The sequence below is a fragment of the Anser brachyrhynchus genome (genome assembly GCF_964034855.1).
Source record: "Anser brachyrhynchus genome assembly, chromosome: Z".
Lineage (NCBI taxonomy): Eukaryota > Metazoa > Chordata > Aves > Anseriformes > Anatidae > Anser > Anser brachyrhynchus.
In genome coordinates this window covers 21,974,111-21,994,525 of record NC_137697.1, presented here as the reverse complement: position 1 = coordinate 21,994,525, position 20,415 = coordinate 21,974,111, and positions in this window count along the sequence as shown.

Below are 20,415 nucleotides of genomic sequence, written 5' to 3'. Positions count from 1 at the left end.
GCCCCTTTGTGCTTTGTAGAGCAACCTTCATATGCAACACCAATGGGGTTCATATCCTCACTGCCTTTCAGGCTTGGTCTTGAGGAAGGTCCCTGAAGCGGCCCCAGTGGGACACTCCTCCCGACTCTCTCTTGGAAAGTCACTAGGAGAAATTATGGGGAGACAGGAGGTCAATGGTAGGCTAATGGTTGCTTTAACTGACGGATGGTGGGGAAAAAAAGAGTAAAAGAATATGACTCTGTATTTTCCCACTTGGCACAGGTGTGTGTTTATGCACACTTGTATGCATGTGTTCAAAAAGTGAACAGGAGACAAATCTCATAAAGGTCAAGGCCCATTTTCAGCCTTTTCAATAGCTTCTGACTGCCATTGCTGGAGTGGAGGAGACCATGAAACGCAGTTCCCACATGATTTCAAGACAGGTTTCTGAAAAAGAAGAGTTCTTCTTTGATATACTTGCCAAAAAAAAGGATAACTTTCATTCCTTCATGTCACCTTCATCCTCACTAATAAGTCCCCAATACTGGTAGCATTGAATGCAATTAGAGTTTCACCCTCCTTCCCTCAAAGTCAACACGAGTTAGATATTTTCTTCAAAATGGTCCCAAGGCAATTTGTAACATTTTTGGAAGCCTGCAGATTAGAAACTAACACAACAGTTAAGAGAATAGTCAACGGATCTTAGTGTAACAAGCCAGGCCATTTTTGGAAAGAAGGGGAAAGACAAGGTGACTAAAAAGCCGTAGCAGATTTTATAATGGAGGACAGAGAAGAGTGAGAGAGAAGTTCTTCTGTGCCTGTTGGATTCTCTGGCCTCATCCAGGTAAAACAAATCAGGAATTTGCTTCCCATTTCTTATCCTTGGAAAGGCATAGTTAGGTGGGACATAGCGGTGAGTTACTCCTGGGAGAGGTGTAAATTCTGAGTTGTACGACTGCCCTGAATTCATCCTGTCACACTAGCTGCATAACACTCAAAGCCCCAGAGCTTCCCCCTCATGCATGGCTGTGAGTTGCTTTTGCAATATCAGTGACCTGAATATATGAGAGCAAAACTCTGAGACAGAATTAGATTCAAGAAGCATGAAACTTCCCTGGAATCTGAAAGAGTTGGCATTTAGGCCTTCATGGCCCACTAGAGCCAGTTAAAAGGTCAGAAATAAAAGGTTACTGACCTGTAGAGTTTCTTGAGACTCAGAGGGCACCATGACTTCAGCCCTGGAGTTCTTCTCACAACACAGGGATCACAAAGGAGTTTGCAGGTCACTGACCACACAGCATATGAAATCAGGAAAATGACCGGTAAATTTAGTCTGCATTTTATTTGATTGCCATTGAATTTAAATAAATTACTAAACAATTATCACTAATTGGCAAAGCTCCTGAAGGGCACAAGTAATTTTCCTCACTGGAAAAAATACTGAGGACATTCTGTGACCTAAGTTATATAACCAGTCAAATTATAAGATCATAAATGTCCTACCTGACCCTACAATCTATGAATCTGTTGCTTCCCTATAGTGAGGTAAAATGCTCTGTGTCTTATTTTAGTTTTCCCTATATCCTTTAAACTGTATCTCTGAAGAGATCCTGGAAACCTGTGCTGTTACCCTCTCTTCAAACAAATACAGTCCATACAACAAATCATATTATTGTACATTACACACAAAAAGGGTTTGTTCTTGACATGTCGCCAAGAAAGTTTGAGAACACAAGTCTGTATCACTTTGATCATGAAAGACAAGTGGCTCCAGTTATTTGAAACTGTATTTGACAGGATGGAAGTAAGATAGGAAGTGAAATGTTAAACTCTACTATAAAGATCAATGCTTTAAGAACACGTAAGGAAAACAGAACAAAAGAAGTGTATTTTCAAAGGGCAATACAGAATGGACAGGAAAAGAGTCTGGTATGAATTTTATTAAATATCTCTTTAAAAGCCTGGGCATGGTGCAAGTGAACTGTTGATTGTTGCTGTGCTCAAAGCACCCTCGCTAATTCTAGAAAGCCACTCGCTGGCAACAGCAGATTTCTGGTGTTTAACAGTGCTAATCGGCATCAAAATGCTGCCACAGTTGTATGAGCCCCTCTTCACCCAGATTCTTCCATCACAGTGACTAAATCCTTGAAGTCAGTAGAATTAGTCCCGATCCATGTTGGTGGAAACGGAAAGAGAATCAGCATCTTGTCCCTTCAAGTGAAAATCCTTGTAATCATCTTTTCCAAACAGGAAGGCAAAGGCCACTGCCTGAAGAAGTTACTTCAACTTTCAGATGGACTTTGAATACTTCACACACAAAGGAAAGCCTTAGAGAATGACATCAGACGTGAATGTTTGTTTTAGTGTGGTTCTCCTGACATTACTGAGCAACTCAAATTTTGCTTCAGGCCAAAAGCGTATTACACAGATGAAAGACTAATAGCTTATCTAGCCAGCCTTATGACTATTAGAATAGAGCTGAGCAGGAGCAAATTTCTTAAATGGAAATAGTTGCGATCTTTTAAAAGATTCAAGGAGCTGAGGAATCCTTCGTGTTTTTCTTCATACAAAGCTTATTTTTTTTAAGGCCATTAGCAGCTAATATATTTATGAGAGAGAAGCAGGCATTGTTTTGACTGCTGTTTTTATGATATTCTCAAAGTAAGTTGGATCAATAACCTTAGAAGCACTCATCTTCCTCCTAGCCAAGAGAAGATATATCTGAAGCACTAATTAGTTTAGGTCCTACTACTATGGATTCTTTCATGTGAGAGAGAAATGCAATGCAACACAACACAATGTAGCTGCCATAGCCATTAACACTTCCTCCATTCAACTTTATACGTCTGTGGATACTGAGGACAAGGGCAAGTAACAATTAACCACTGAATAACAAGCTAGCGGTCACCATTTTTCCCTAGAGAAACTGTCCCTTTATGTGTTTCCATCCCACAATATCCCTTGGTTAATGTGAACTGGTTCATTCATTTTTCATCAAAGGACACAATTTCAAAATACCTCACTCTTAGCATAGAGGAGGAACAGGTCTGGGAACATGCAGACCAGATGATGCGGAGCAACCTGTTATCTCCAGTGACTTCTTCACATACCCTCAGTTCGAGAACTTTCATGTGGTTTTGCAGCATGGACACTAGCCTACCAGAAATTTATTTTCAGCTCACATGTGAGAAGCAAAAGCCTTCAGCTAGTTCTAACCAGGAACATATGACTCCTTAGCCTAAGCCATCAACCTTTCTGCTATTGATTTCTGCTAAGGAAATCAGTTTCAGTTGTTATCTCTTTTTCTTCCTTCAGAGAATACTTGATCATAATTCCTTTGAAATCAAAGTTCATATCAACATTTGTGATATGAAGCATGGAACAAAATATTAAAACATTGGGAGCTGTTATAGAGGTCTGATACAAAGTCAATCACACACCATTGTAGCAGATGCTGACATATTCTGTGACCTGCTTTTAGCAGCTGGGTTTGAGCTGATTTTGAAGAAGAAGGGAAAATAGGACACCCTGATTATGTCCCACCAAGGAGAATACAAGAACTACCACAACTGGAAATGTGTAAGGAGACCTCAGAATGAGTATTTAAGAATCAACAGCCCTGGCCTGATGACCATAACTACTCTGCAGTAGAGTAAAAGCAGTAACCAAAATGTATCTCCATCTGATTTTTGCATTATTTCTTTACACTCTGACAATACTCATTGTTTTTCTGTGCTGAACATCTTCCTTGGGGCATAGGAATCATCTTTTTTTCCATGTTGGAACATCTCCATGCACCAGGCAGATTTTGTTCTGTGGGGTGGGATATCTAGACATATGGTATTACAACAATAAGAAATTAATTTTGCTTTTGTTGTATTTCATAATAGTGAAAGATACTGCAAACATTAATCCTAGCTACGATGTGAAGCCAACAGGCCTGGATCTCCTCTATTTGTATTGTTCCTCACCATTTAGTATTGAATGCCACACTCTGTTCCCTTCCTGTCCCACAACACCCATGGATCCTCTTTTTCCCTCCCATAATTTGGCCATCAGTAAGAGCTGAAATCCTTATCCTCCACATTTTATTATTTACTAGCTGTCTTCAAGCTGCATCTGAAAGCAGAGCTGGCTGAGAGATACCCTGAAGCAGCAGAAAGAGAAAAAGCTGGAGACCACTCCCCTAAGGAAAGATCCAAAGGACCTCATAGTGTTTCTCCACAGCTGTTTGAGTTGCACATTTTCTTCCTCCACTCTTAGCTCTTCTCTATCCCTTGCTTGTAGGATTGGGGATTCTGACAGTGCTGCAAATGACCATTAGCCCACTGGTCTAATCCCAGGCACCAGTGCTGCTCAATAACTCTTGAAACAGAAGTAAAGGTTCATCCTAGTGCACTGTGGCGGTGACTGGAGCAATAGGGGTATTTTCACACAGATCATCCAACAATGCTAGCATATAACTATTTAAACTGTTCTCTGAATTGCAGCAACTGGTCAAACCTGTTCTAACAACAGCTTCTGGCTTTGAGAGCAAGCAACTCAAACCAGAGAAGCTGCTGCTGGAGGGGATCCAGTGTTTCAAATGGATTTATTTTACACCAATTTGGACTTTCTCCAGGCAAGTATAAATGATTTGGGGGACAGGGCAAAGTCCTACAGCTATCTTCCCAACTCAGTCATCATTCTCAGTTTGTAGCATTCAATGCAATTTTTTTCTCACCTTAGGAAAACATATCAGTGTAAGCAGAGTGCATATTCCCACTAGGTATTTTAACATAAGCTGTTAATGAGTTGTGACTTCCTTATGCAGTCAGGCAGAGAAGACTTGTTTCACACTAAGCAGGTAAGCAAAATTTAAAACAGATGGTTCCAACAAGGAGGGGCACTGAGAGAAGCAGGATTAACATAATTTTATAAATCTAAGTAGGGGCTCAAAGCATGGCAGGAAGGTAACAATACATTGACAACCTTCAGTGCTCACTTGAAAGACAATACAAGGAGCTCACCACCTGGAGTCCTAGACAGATGTTCTTAGGAAGTTTTTGGAACTACTTACAGATATTTACCCAGAGCTACCATTTAAAATAATAAGGTTCTTGGCCAACTTTCTGCTTGTATGGTTGGACTGTAAAGGCAAACCGCCAGGCATTAATCGCATAACAAGGAGAAATCAACCATAAAATGAAGACCGCTTTAAATTTCTCGAGCCATCATGTGAATCCAATTTCACTTGCATTTCCAGTTCAAACAACAGTACTACATGGATATGTGGATTTAAACAAGTTTTCCCTTTAGTAATAGCAGCTTCAGTTGGAATGGAAGGATGATGCAAATTAAAGTTTTTCGTAACTCTTTACCAGCACCTCACATCACTTAAACAGGGATCAAACTGGTATTTGCAATCAAACTTAAATCTGGTTCCAGTAATTAAAGGGATCATCTAAATCTCCTCCTCAGTGTCAAGAGACTCTATTTACTAGTTAATTAAAGACTGTTTCTTAAGCTCTTTCAGAACAGACATTAAAAAAAAGACTGAGAATATAGGGCTAAAATTACTGGTTAGGCTCTAAGCAAGAACAAAGTTTTACATTATTCCACCAGCTCATGTGTGTCTGTGTTTTTGAAATGTCTTCTCTCCTTTGATATAGCTGAGGGTGAGAAAGAAAGTGCATGTTTTCTAATGGCTACATGGGTACAACTGAGCTTACCAGAGCCCCCTCCTCGGCTATGGTGTGTGGGCTGCACAGCACGTCACTTCATTATCAGTGAGGTAGGGGACCCTGAGCATACTCCAGATCTCTAGGGACCTATTGTATGAGAGAGGGAGTAAGAATTATAAGGAGCAGATTCACACATTTACAGTATTAGCAAAACTTTATAACTGTCAGAGTGATAAAGGAAAAAAATACTTATGTGGTATCTTTAAGTGTCAGCATTATTTCACTTTAAACAAACTTTCCAAGTTTCATTCTAGCCATTGAGTAAGGGCGGTCCAGCAATCTGGGTGTTGTTTAAAGCTCTGGAAGATCAGGATTTATTTCCTTCCTATGCTACAAACTTCTTTTGTAGCCCCTTCTTATCACAGTGTAAGGCACAGTACAAATTACAGCTTACATACTTACACTCATGTGACTCCCTATACTGAAGCCATTGCTCAGCAGAATTACCTTGCATACACAAGACTCTCTGTCCCTTTTTGCTATTGCATAGCACGAAGCCTTCCTTCATGGACCTCTTGTAAGAACAAATACACTAGAAACCATTAGGTTTCTGGGAACCATTCCAGCGGACACTGCACAGGTATTTCAGCCAGAGGAACAGACTCGGGCCTTTCTTAGATCCTAGCATTAAGTGCAAAATCACACTTTCCAAAGCCACTTTCTTAAAATATTTTGCTAATGTATCTAATCTGTTAAAAGTAAGTTCTTGCAGACTTTGTGCTGAGTTGTCTTCTGGGTGTCATTCAGTCAGACAGAAGTGAGTCTGTTGTGGAGCAAGAAAACCTGCCCCAAGCCAACAAACAGCACCGTGCACATGTTAATACAGTTCAAGCACAAGCTACTACGGCTTCAGCTAATGTGCTCTGATCCTTTCAGATTGGAAATCAGGAGACATTTCTTCTCAGAAAGAGTAGTTAGGCATTGGGATGGGTTGCCCAGGGAGGTGGTGGAGTCACCGTCCCTGGGGGTGTTCAAGGAAAGGCAGGATGTGGTGCTTAGGGACATGGTTTAGTGGGTGACAGTGGTGGTAGGGGGATGGTTGGACCAGATGATCTTGGAGGTCTTTTCCAACCCTAATGATTCTGTGATTCTGTGATCCTCTGCAAGACATAATGCCTCAGATTTAGTGTCATGTTATTGACTCCCACACAGCTTTCAGTCAGTTCAGGCCATGAAAAGAAGTTACAGTCTAGCCACAATATGTTGTAGAGACTTGGCAATTCTCTCCAGTTTACTGTTAAAAAAAAAAAAAAAAAAAAAAAAAACAAACAGCATCCTTCCTTGTAAATGTGGTACTCTGGAGGTTTGTTATAGTTTTCTGCATCATAGAATATTTATTTTGATACTATTTCTCTACCTCAATGCCAGGATTAGAAAGATTTAATCAGTTCCAATACGTCTGCCCTGTCCTATGCAGATTCTCACAGCACCTTTATCAGCATAAGACCAAGTGAATTCAAGCACTGTTCTGAGCAAGAGTGTTGTGGTGGAGAGCTGAGTACGACAGCAAAGGGAGTTTTGCAGTTATACACCTGTATTTACACATGCACATGTACACACAGGCTGTGTACATATGCCATATTTTGGTTTAGAGAAAGTGAGGAAATGAGAGCATAAAAGCAGCATAATGAATCTTTGATTCAAATGAAGTCTGAATCAAAAAAAACATTCCCACTTATTCCCCCCACACATGCCAGTTACCCCTTCCACAAGTGCCCTCTCCTGCCTGTGTTGTCCTAACTTTCCTCTGGATAGAGCTCTAGAAGCAATGTAGGCTGCTGCTCGGAACCTGCACACACTGATAAACATGGTGCACTGCAAGAGCCACAAGCTACAATGCAGCTTCAGGAGGACAGCCTTTGACTACTGCAATAGATTAGCAGATAGCCATGAAGCCAGGATAACATGATTCAAAAGCATCTTAATAACTTTCATTGTGTACCTGGATCAGCTGCTTTTTGTTCATAGCTTAAATCTTGCTGAGCATATTGGAATAGATGCTGCTTAAGAGTGCTCCAGAGACTTATAGCAGCTTGTATGGTGGTGCTGTCTGTGCTGCCTGCATTCAGACTCGTAAATTCTGCCCAAAACTAAATTCCTTGTCTTCAGCAGGCCCTCTGCATTGTTTCTGGCTCTTGCCATCTCATAGACATCTGCTTTTCCAGCATACCTAGTCTCCTATCTTCTTCCTCACACTTGCACATGCTCCTGTCCTCTGCATGGTCCTGACTGTCAGGGAATTTCTTTCTCTTCCAGCTAGGTTAGATTTAGGAAAGTTCTACCTCAGCCTCCTCCCCACATATCTCCTTTCAGTCATTCTGCTTATTTAATCCTCCCTTTGGACTCCTTTCTCATCCATAGCAGGGAAGTGTGACAGACAAGTAAATCTTCAGCTGTCATCGCTTCTTCCCTGGTGAGAAGAAGGACTGACAACCTGTCCTTTTCCCACGGCAAAGCAAACTACAACCTATGGGCTACGCGTTTGCCAGTACATTGAACCACTAATCTCTACTGTTTAACTGTTACAACAGGTCTTGCCATACTTTCTGCAGGAGCTAGTTAGCACTCTCCTAAATATTACATAATTATTTACATTACTGATTGATTAGCAGGTTCTGTTCTTGGAACAGGACGTTTGCTGCATACTTTACTATGGTAATGATCTATTGCAATTCATTGATCAAAATCCGGTCACAACCTGCAAAAAGCAAATCCTACTGTGGTTAAAGCTAGTGAAGTGCTATGCCATGCAGCTCCTTCATGGGAGGCAGCCTGCTCTGTTTGTGTAAGTCACTCCAACGCCCAGCATCAATCAAGAGGTGAAAGATACCAATGAAGGCCACCTTTCATAACCTTTCCTCATCCCACTACTTTCTCAGTCCTTTCTTTCTCCTCTGGGAAACAAAGCAGCCCTTTTGCTTTTGTCCCAAGTTCTCTCCCAAAGTACATTTCCCAGCAGTTTCTAACAAAGTCCTTCCTTTTGGAGCACATCATAGTTGGCCATCATCAACTGGTGGCCAAAACAGTCAGAAAGTTATGGAACTTCTTTCCTTCCATTTTTCACAGGATGGGGCACAAAGAGATCACAGTGTCCCCTCTGTGTGACCAAGTGCTGTCCTGCAGACGCAGTCAGACACTGCCTGAACGCCTCCTTGCTGACAGCAGGTATAGCCAAGAAGTACTAGCCACTCTTTCACCACAACTATTCAACACTCTGTCATGAACTAGGAATAAAATCTCACCTACTCAATGTCTTGAGCATTTAGAAAATTCAAGTATGAGGCATCTGCTAAATAAAAATTGTTTTTCGTGGAAAAGGGAGTATATAGCATGAAGGCTACTACTGAAAAATGCCTCTAAAACTTACAGAAAGAGGTCCAAAGAAAAGAAAAAGCCTTCTTTAGGCTTTTGGTTTTTTCTTATGTGTCAGTGTAACCTTTCAAGTCAGCTCCACATCTAACTGGTTGCACATCTTTGGGTGGATCTCTCAAACTCTGAATTTCGGTTCCCAGACACATTCATCCATCACTTGCTGTTTCCCAAGTAAATCCATTGCCCTGGAAGCACAGAGGAAGATGAGTGAGATGTGTAACACTCACAACAACTAACATTTAAAGGCATTGTATGATACAAACAAGATAATGAGACTAAATTTTATAGAGTTAAGGCTGCCTCCAGACGGGAGAGACCTACTTCTTGTCCTTTAGAGATTGTACAAGAAGAGTCAGTTACTTCCACTCATTCAGTTTTCATAACCAAAATGAACAGGTTTCACTTGATTCTACTGGGTGTGTACTTAAGATTTCTAATGATAACATTTAGACCTTGAAGCTCACTGGCTTTGCAGTCAGGCACCAGTCAGGCACCCGACCAGTGGACACAACTTTGTGTAATGCTTCATTTTCACAGAGTGCAAATACCTACAGATTTTAAAACAACAAAGCTTGGGGAAGTTATCAGCTTAAGAGGATTTGAAGTTTCTCAATCTAATAAAGAGCTGTTCTCAAACTAATTTAATTGTCAAACTCAATGTCTCTAGCAAGTTAGAGATTGTTCCATTGCAAGCAGAGAGATTTCCAGTTCCTGAACATCTCCAGCATGGCTTTTATGCAAAATAAACCTTGTTGTGAAGACCACAGAGAGGATATGTATGATCAGAGCAAAGTGGGATTGGATGTGCAGCAATGAGATACTCCTAGTATCTCTCTGCAGCTCGTTAACCCCTTTGAAGCAACTGCCTATGGCATTGTGATGTTTTTAATGCAAAGAGTTAAATCTGAGACTCTAAGACTATTTTTATCACTTTCGTGGAATGGTAGATACCTTGAAAAAACAACATTCACATTTTTGGAGAAAAATAATTATTGAGCAAAACTATCATTGGGAAAAAAAAAAAATGTAAGGTTGTGGCCACAGTTTATGAAAGAGGATAAATCTGAGACTTGAATCTGCAAAGGCTGTTCCCTAGAAAATTCTCCATGCTCTGGATGATATCCTTTACCCAGACAGAGTTTGTTTGAAAGATTGTTTGTAGAAAACGGACATAATCAGAGCAAGTTCCACATTTTTCCTGTTTGTTGTTGTTGTTGGTTTTTTTTTTTTTTTCATCATAGTAATTCAGTGCCAGCAGCATAGTCAAGAGCAAACACAACTACTTCTCTCTTTCTGATCTATAACACAGGTTAACTAATCCACTCTTTAATTTACCAGTAAACCAGTGGTTAACCATCTGACAGCCTGTCTTGCCTTCGTGGCAAATTGCTTTTGTAGCTTTGGTTTGATGATTTAACTAATAACATGTGGAGGCTGAACAGCACTTAATCCAGATCCTTAGAGAAATACAAGGTACTTGGCTACAATTATGCAGTTAAATAAAAACAGTCTTTCAACCTTAAAAATCCCAAAAATCCCAGCACCATTATTTCAGTTTCCCCAGAAGAGGGCTCTTGCAAATTCTAGGAATCTGCTTTGTCACCCTCCATCTACAGCAGTGTGCCTGTTGTTTTTTTGTTTTGTTTTGTTTTGAGAGTGATTCCAAAGAAGAGCTATGGAGATTTAAAACACAACAGGAAGGTTTATGTCTGAGATCATTGTTTGCAAAAAAGCTGACGTGTTCCTTGATGATTTGCATTTTATCTCTACGTATTGGTCTGGTGAGTAAACCATCTCTTACTTTCTGTGTCAAACACAATACATTATTTACTCACCTGCTTGTATACTTACTCTTCGTAACAAAGTCTCTCATATTGTCATTTTATAACTTGTAGGCAACACCTTCTCTGCCTATAATACATCAGTACCATAACAATGCACTGTTGTTGACTATAGGCCTGTGTAAGTCCTGCTCTGTTTCACACACCCAAGTCAGCAAATCATAGAATCATTAAGGTTGGAAAAGACCTCCAGGATCATCTGGTCCAACGATCCCCCTACCACCAGTATCACCCAATTTCTTTTGGAGCACTAGGTTTCCAAAAATACACAGAATCAGCTACTGACAGAAAAGGACCCGTAACAATTAATGACAAAAAATATTTTCATTCCAGAACTTTGTGCTGGTTTTACCCAGCTGGGCAGCTGAACTCCACCACAACTGCTCTCTCTCTCCACCTTCTCAAAGGAACAGAGGGTGAAAATACGATGAAAAAGGGCTCAAGGGTACAGACAAGGACAAGGAGATGGCTCACCAATTACCTTCATGGGCAAAACAGACTACTTTAGGGAGATTAATTTATTGCCTACCACTGACAGACTAGAGCAGTGAGAAATTAAAAGCAAACTACAAACACCTTCCCCCACATCCACCCTCTTCCACCTCCTCATCCTGAGCAGTGCAGGGGAACAGGGAATGGTGGCTGCAGTCAGTCCCTGATGCTTCATCTCCGCCACTCCTTCACGGTCACTCTGCCCCTGCTCCACGCGGGGTCCCCCCCACGGGATGCCGTCCTTCCCGAACTGAGCCTGCGGGGGCTGCCCACAGGCAGCAGCTCTCCAAGAACTGCTCCCACACGGCTCCGTACCACGGGGTCCATCCCCCAGGAGCAAACTGCTCCAGCACGGGTCCCCCACGGGCGGCAGCTCCCCCCAGACCCCTGCTCCTGCGTGGGCTCCTCTCCACGGGCTGCAGCTCCGGCCCGGGGCCTGCTCCTGCGGGGGCTCTCCATGGGCCGCAGCCTCCTCCAGGCCACATCCACCTGCTCCACTGGGGGCTCCTCCACGGGCTGCAGCGTGGAGATCTGCTCCGTGTGGGACCCGTGGGCTGCAGGGGGACAGCCTGCTCCACCAGGGGCCTCTCCACAGGCCGCAGGGGAACTGCTGCTGCCTGCCTGGAGCACCTCCTGCCCTCCTGCTGCACTCACCTGGAGGGCTGCAAAGAGGGGCTTCTCACGCCTCTCTCCCAGCTGCTGTTGGACAGCAGTTTTTTTTCCCTTCCTTAAATCTGCTCTCCCAGAGGCCCAACCAGCGCTGCTCCCTGGCTCAGCTCTGGCCAGCAGCAGGTCCCTTTTGGAGCCGTCTGGAGCTGGCTCTGATCTAACATGGGACAGCTGCTGGGCTCTGCTCAGAGGCCACCCTGGAGCTCCCTGCTACCCAAACGTTATCACACAAACCCAATACAACCTTACATACTTTAATGTATTTGCTAGCCCCACCACTAAAATTAATACAATACAATACAATACAATACAATAATAAAAGTGCATTATCTACCATGTCCATGGAACATACAACCTGTCTATGAAATAATACTGATTTGTGGATATCTCCACAATCATAAAAAAGGATGACCTTTATTTTACAACATTCTGGAAATATATTGTAAGGGGAGGAACAGCAGAGTATATCTCTGAAGCCCATATACATGATTAACATACTCAGGGTTCAGACAGCAAAAATCCTGGTGAAAGAAAACACAATACATGGAGTTTGTAATTTAATAGATTCTGCCTGTTCCACAAGAAACCATAAATTCAGTAACTGTTTTAAAAAGCATCATTCTCATTTCAGATTAGTACTAAATCTTGTTACCTGGATCATATCTATCCTCTGCTCGTATGTGGAAACCATACCCTGTCATTGTAAACAACTTCAATAAAACAACATCCTTTCTGCTATAATGCCATTCCAGCAGATTTTTTTAAAGAGTTTTTTTTCTTCTATTTTTAAAGCAGAGGTAATGGAAAAGATGTAGTCAACAACCTGATGGGATCGTTTGGGTACAGGCAGACCCTTCATAGTGGTGCCCAGAGACAAGACAAGAGGCAATAGGCACAACCTGAAATACAGGAAGCATGAACCAAAGGAGTATTTGTGTGCCCCATCCTGACCATAGCCTTCATCCACAAACCAGATCCTGAGCCATGATTAGTGCTGACAGAGTGTTCACCAAGCACTTCAGAGGTGCTGCTGGTGTTCAAGAGAACCAGAGAATGGGTGAGTCACTGATTGTCATGGCTATAAGAATGGAAAGAAATAAATTTAAGTTTTTTGCATTTAATTATTCAAAAATATTATGAAGTTTCAGACTTGGCTGTCAAAATCGCTAAGTAGCTACTCTATTCCTATTTATTCAGAGAATAAAAAGTTCCATAATTTCTCCATCTGCCAGTACAGTTCTTTGCAACCTGCTGGAAAGTATTTTATAAATTTTTTTAATGCACACATGTCTATTTAGATAAGGTAAGTTTGAGTGAACACATTACGTTTCTGCTTTTTATCCTGTATAGAAACTAATATATAATTCTAAATAAATTCTATGTGTGTGTACTGGGTCTGACTGGGATGGAATTAACTTTCCCTGTAACAGCAATCTAAAACTATTAAAATTGTAACGTTTACATGCTTGGTATTAGGATTTTCCAAGCCATCTTTGTTTCTCTTTTTCTATTGCAGTTCAAGTGCCATTAGGAGCAAGTAATCTCCACTTTCCACATGAGTAATTTTTGATGCCCTTGATAATAAGATTAAACAGTTTGGCCACCTCCTAAACCTTAATATCAGTACCCTGCCCTGCTACATCATTAAATTGCTTCTTATTAGTGTGACCACAGTCCTGCAAGTCACACGTTAACCTTATGCACTCTGAATGAATCCACTGAATTTAAAAGGAGTACTCAGACTGTGTGAAGTGAAACATGTGCAGATGTGTCTGCAAGGTAAAATCCATAGCTGAGGTGGAAGAGGAAATCTAAGGCATTTTATATGGCCAAATAATTAACAGTTATTAATCAGAATAGCTCAACAAAAAATAGGAAAAAAAAACTTTACTTTAGAAATCAAAACATATCTTTTTATTATTGTTATTCCAAGTAAGTTAAAAAACATTTTTATGTATTTTTATTTAAAAAATATTTTTATGTTTTTTTGACTGTACAGTTGTCTAAACATCCAGCTTATTTACCTCCAAACTTTTAAAGCCCACATAAGTACAAATATCCCAGGTTTGATGGGTTTTTTTTAGCCATATATATATTTTTTTTTCAATACCACTTTGAAATGATTTAGAACAACAGGAAGGGATGACTTGTTCTTCCAAGGACCATAGAAGAAGCAAGAAGTGAGGGATGAAACTCCAGCAGACTGAGACATTTTCTGGGAGTGTTTGCCAGGGTTGCCTTTGGCCACAGCTGCAGGTCATCACAGAATCACAGAATGGTTTGGGTTGGAAGGGACCTTAACAATCACCCGGTTCCACCCCCCTGCCATGGGCAGGGACACCTCCCACTAGACCAAATTGCTCGGAGACCCATCCAACCTGGCCTTGAAACACTTCCAAGGATGTGGAGCATCCACTGTTTCTCTGGGAAACCTGTTCCAGTGCCTCAGCACCCTCACAGTAAAGAATTTCCTCCTTATACCTCCCCTCTTATATTTCCCCCTTATATCTACCCTCTTTTAGTTTAAAACCATTACTCCTTGTCCTATCCCTGCACTCCCTGACAAAGAGTCCCTCCCCATCTCTTCTGTAGGCCCCCTTTAGGTACTGAAAGGCCACTCTGAGGTCTCCCTGGAGCCTTCTCTTCTCCAGGCTGAACAGCCCCAACTCCCTCAGCATGTCCTTGTGGGAGAGGTGCTCCAGCCCCTTGATCATCCTCATGGCCCTCCTCTGGGCTCATTCTAATATATCCATGTCTTTCCTATGCTGGGGACCCCAGAGCTGAATGCAGCACTCCAGGTGAAGCCTCATAAGAACAGAGCAGAGGGGGAGAATCAACTCCCTCGCCCTGCTGACCACACTGCTTTTGATGCAGCCCAGGGTATGGTTGGCTTTCTGGGCTGCGAATGAACATTGCCAGTCCATGTGGAGCTTCTCATCAACCAGCACCCCCAGGTCCTTCTCCTCAGGGCTGCTCTCAATCCATTTTCTGCCCAGCCTGTAATTTGTGCTTGGGATTGCTCTGACCCAGGGCCAGGACCTGGCACTTGGCCTTGCTGAACCTCATGAGGTTCACACAGGCCCACCTCTCAAGTCTGCCCAGGTCCCTCTGGATGGCATCCCTTCCCTCCAGCATGTTGAATGGCATCTCTTCCCTCTAGCGTGTCGTCCTGGTGGTTGGGCTTTCCTAGAGCCCACAGGAACTGGGAAATCCCAGACAGTATCAGGGAGCTGTTCTGAGTTGTCTGTCTACCAAGACTGGCAATTAAACAATGCCATTTCTCCCCACTTTTTGTCCAAGGAACAGTTCAACACGATCTTGATTGAGGCAGAGCCTTGAGGCAAGTATGCCTAACCCTTCTCTGAGAGTGAGATGGACCATAGATATCCACAGGCTTTTGATCACTAAAGTTGTATTCTATAAAAACATCAGATAAGGTAAACATTTAAATAGAAATACTCAAATGAATTGTGTTAGGTGAACAAAGTGAAGATGCTTGGAAACAAATAGTGGATTTTCTTGAAGAAAGAGCAAGAGGTAGAGAAATACTCATTTTTTTCTTCAGGCTTGCTCTATAGTCAAACATCTGTAAGTGCTAAAAAAAAATTAAAAAACGTCTTCCAGGTCCCCAGGAAAGTCCCTTTCTTCAGCAGCTTGGAGGCTTCGCTCTACCTTCAAGCTGCAAAAAAACCTCCTGTTTTTCTCAAGGTGTCACGGTCACCGCCTGTGCTATAAAAGCCTCTGTCCACACAGCCCATGCTGCTTACCCAGAACATCTCCCATGATAAGTGGCTTTTCACCCGAGCAGTTCCCTCCTTACAGCAGTGCCTCCCTCGCTGTCATGCTGCAGCTGGGACGTAGGCAGGTGGCTTTCCTGTCACACCCTGAAAAATGTTCCCTGTTTGTACAGCAGACCAAGCAAAACAAGTGTCCATCACAAGGGGATTTGCAAAAAGTACCTGCAGATACACATCATGTGAGGAAAAATAGATGGGAGGAAAGAACAAAATGGGTGGGAAACAGCATCACTGGCTGGAACTGTGGCTTGTCTTTTGTCACTTTGGTGCTAAAAATATTCTGTGACTAAAGGAGTGGTATTTTCATACAGGTAGGAGGCAGGGAGGAGGGAGGTGTTTCTGTCAACCTGAGTTGATTTGCTGAAAATGCAGTCACAAATAATTTCTGGTACAAAACACCTGCAGCAACACAGATGGAGTTTTGAGGCTGCAAACTGCACAGGGCAGCTCCTGCCACTTTTACCAAGAGTGTATGCACCCAGCTGTCCCAGAGCCTTTTATTCAGGATCACAGATGAAAGGCATGGTTCAGCTAAACAGAGGAGGACACGCATCAGCACTGATGACTAACCCTTTTAAAGCTGACAAAACACTAGCTAACGCAACACATCCGATCTCACCTTATGACACGAGTATTTCCAGGGTTTTGCAAAGTTAACCAGAAACAGCTAGACACAGGCCAGTGCCAAACACAGCTTCAAACAGCTGATCACCACGTGAAAAAGGGGCTAAAGCTCTTCTATTCAGGTAGAGTGAGACAGAGGCAGATCCTCTGTGGGATTATCAGGCTGGGGGATACAGGCCCTGGGCCACATTCAACAGCAGTTTGTAAGTAAATGCCATCAACAGCAATCACCTGTGAACCCAAGTTGTGCTAGCACAGCAGTTTGTAGGAGATGGCTTCTCCCTGCCTTAGTTTTGTCCCACTGGGATGAAATCCCTGCATGTCCTGCACCAGCTTTCACACAGCTGGCAGGGCTTGCAGGTGGGAGCTGGAGCAGACCACTGACCCAGCCTCACTTCTTAAATTTACTTATATATCCTCATACATCCACAGGGTGGTCTTAGGGCCACCAGGCAGCACAAACACCCTGAATTCAGCCTGGTTTGCTTTCCAACTCTGTTATCTCCCTTTGTCCTCCTCATGTTTGCTTGACTCAGTGCTCTCCACTTCTTCAGATGGGATGGGGCAACAGATCTAAGAGGCAGGAAGGGTCTGTGAGAACAAAGATGGAAGTGGAAGAAAGTGAGGACTAAGCTGGTGTGGAAATGAACACCTTGACAATATTCTGCCTGCACAGGCACACATTTTCCAGCCCATTCACTAACTTTTGCTTATTCTGCCACTTTCCACAGGCCAAGCCAGGCTGTCCCAGCCAGCAGTTTGCCCCAGAAGAAAATCTGTACTGCATGAGGCCTTTTGCAGTGATTGCCAGGCTTTGAACTACTCTTTAAAGTACTTGTGAGGCAAGGCGGTTCTACTTTGGGATCTGAAAGGAAAATGTAATGCTTTTTAAAGTCAGACCTACGTATTTCTTTCTTTTGCTCAGTACCTCTCAACACTGCAGAGCAGGATAACACCTTGATTCAACTGCTGCTGACAGTGCTCTAAACATGTCTGCTTTCTAACAGCTCTCTTTAGCTAAACAGTAACCTTCTTCCTGGAAGAGCTATTGTTCCTTACAGGAGACCACTATCTAAAACACCAGACCACTTATCTTTACCTTGTGGCAAGCCCCCTCTATTTCTGTTAGCCCTGGGAGACAACATCCCTGTAAATAATTTAAATGCTTCACAAGCCAGTTGATTATCAACATGAATACAAATGCAGGTTGCCACAGCCGGTCTTATACAGCAGCCTGAAATGCTGTGAAATATCTGAAATATCTGCAGATATGTAAAGTATTAGTTTGTATTTGTGACCCTGGCTTATATAAATGTTCAGTTGCAATTGAATAGCACAACCAACCATAAACTTTGCCTCTGGATCAGAGCATGGGATGTGACTGAAAAATTTGGCACAGCAATTACAAAATGTCAAATGAACTTCATTTCATCTACACAAGCATGAAGTATTTTACTAAATGTCTGATAACGTAAGAGTAGGATTAGGAGGGGTCCTGGCAGAAATTCCTATGGCTTTGCCTCCTTCACCGCTCCCCATCGCTTCAGAGATAAAGATGATGGTTTCCAGGGTAACTGGATGGACACACACAAAAAAGGACGCATTGTCTAATTTGGTTTTCTGAGACTGTCAGAGGACTGCTTGGCCAGAAGCATAGCCTAAAAATGATTATAAAAGAGATTTGTAGTTTATTTAATCACACATTTTAATTCTCAGTCATTGCCTTATGCACTTTTTCAGTCTTAAGGGTGATTCTCATATTCAAATGCACAGTTTCTAACACGTACGAATACTTCAAAATTCATGGGCCATTATTAAAGGCACACACAGGGCAGATGGTCCTGTTGTGTATGTGCATATGTTATCCACTGAGGGAGCTTGTATTTTGTTTCATGCCATGCCTATGTACAAATGTAAGGATTTGAATAAACTGTACATTTCTCTATGATATTTATGCGTCTTCCTGTATGGTTCATGCACATATACACGCTCATGATAGGCCAGCTTATCATCACAGGTCACTGCCTCTTAGAGGTGTAAGGGCAGAAATGAAAGCTGTGCCAGTAGAGCTAGGCATTGGTGGTCCATTAAAGCAAAGAGCCTTAACTTTGTCTCATTTGGTATTTGCTAGTTGAGGATAAGGACGCGGATATATGTTCTTGCTTGGACACTTAAGGTGTCTCTTTGTGACAAGTTTTCACTCCATTTTCATTTTTGGAAATCAGAATGAGAAGACACTGTGCCTGGTGCTACAAAGCCCGCAGGGTACTCCCATCTCCTGCCTTCAGGAGCACAAACTGTTCTTCACACACTCACGGGTGGCTGTGCTCTCTCCTCCTGGCACTTCTGATGACACAACATTTGGAGGAGCAGCATGTCTCCACCTCTCCTGGACCCGTTTTTCCCTTAACATGATGCCACCCGGATGCGCTGGCCATGACTGCGGCAATGTATTCAACCATGCTTAGGAACATTCCCAGGCACTGGAACACCATCACCTGCCTGCTAAGCGCTTGAATGACCCCCAGCATGTTTCTGGCCCATGCAAACTTGCACTCCTGAGCTTTCTGAGTAGATTTCGGGAGCCAGAGCGCTCCAGCAGCCACCTGAGCCACTGCCAGCATGAGGGGCTGCTGGAAGAGCTGTGGGCTGCTGCACACCAGCCAGCCCCGGGCCAGAGACTGATGCCAGGCACAGCCAGCACAGACAGGGCCTTTGGGGCTTGTCCAGGTCAGGGCTGACCATCCAGGTATGCCTGATGGAGCCTTGTGCAGTGCTGGTAGATTGATACCTTGCTGCTCACTCAAGACTTTTATTGTCTGTACTCATCATGCCCTGCAGGTGCTGATGCCCTGCAGGTGTCTAGTTTCCAGATTATCAGCTATATTTCAAATTTAAATGCAAATTATCTGTTTCAAATTCTCACCATATGTATTGGATGTCCAGTGTGAGTCTTCTCCATTCAGAACCAAGCAAAGGGAGTTTGAAACCACGGTGGTATGAAAGCTCCCCAGTAAGGACCCACACACCCTAAAATGACACCAGCGAGTCAGGGCACATCAGTCTGTTCATGCCCAAGGCTGCTTAGCCCAGACCCTGGCAAAATGTAAATCCAAAAAATGCACAGTTTATTGTCCAGCAAAGAGCTTCCAATGAACACAGTAATCAATGTAACTTTTCCCTATTCCGTGAGATGGCTGATTTCTTCCAATACCCTTCGTATCTCAAGATTCCCTAAGGCAAGCATCCACTCCCCCAGCCAAGACTGATTGTGGATACCTCAAACACAGGGAAAGTGAGCAGTGCCTAGGCCTTGTAAGCCACTTAGTATTGTGATCCTGACTTTTTGGTGATGAAAAACACCCTGAAGAATTCTGTGACTTTCAGGGGGTAGCTACAGGAATTTTGATATAAATAAAATTAGAAGATTTCAGAAAAGTTAATTCCTGCAGAAAGCTATACTTCCTGCTACTTCTTTACCTTTCTTTACATATGCTGAATAAGCACAGCAAGTTTACTTTCAGGGCCAGAATCCAGGCCATACAGGCTGATGACAGCAACTGAAGCACCAGTGTCTTCTTTGCTCTGCGCTGTGGCCTGTGGAGGCCTCCTTTTCTTTTTCCTTCTTTAGGGCTGTAGAAGGAAAGGAACTGGAGAGCAGGTAGCGGGGGGGGGGGGGGGACGGGGGGGGGGACGGGGGGGGGAGGTAAACAAGCGGGTAAGAAAGGTCTTGCCCCTTCACACCAAAGCAATGTACTGGAGAAAAACCCTCTTCTAGGCAGGAAAGCAGGCCGGTAGTTAGCAGACCTGAGGAACTGAACTTCCAGGGTACGTTATTACAGTAAAATGTTATTTTAGATCTGGACAAAGGTAAGGGACATCTTATGGCCAGAGAGGTGCCAAGCCAACATAGAAGAT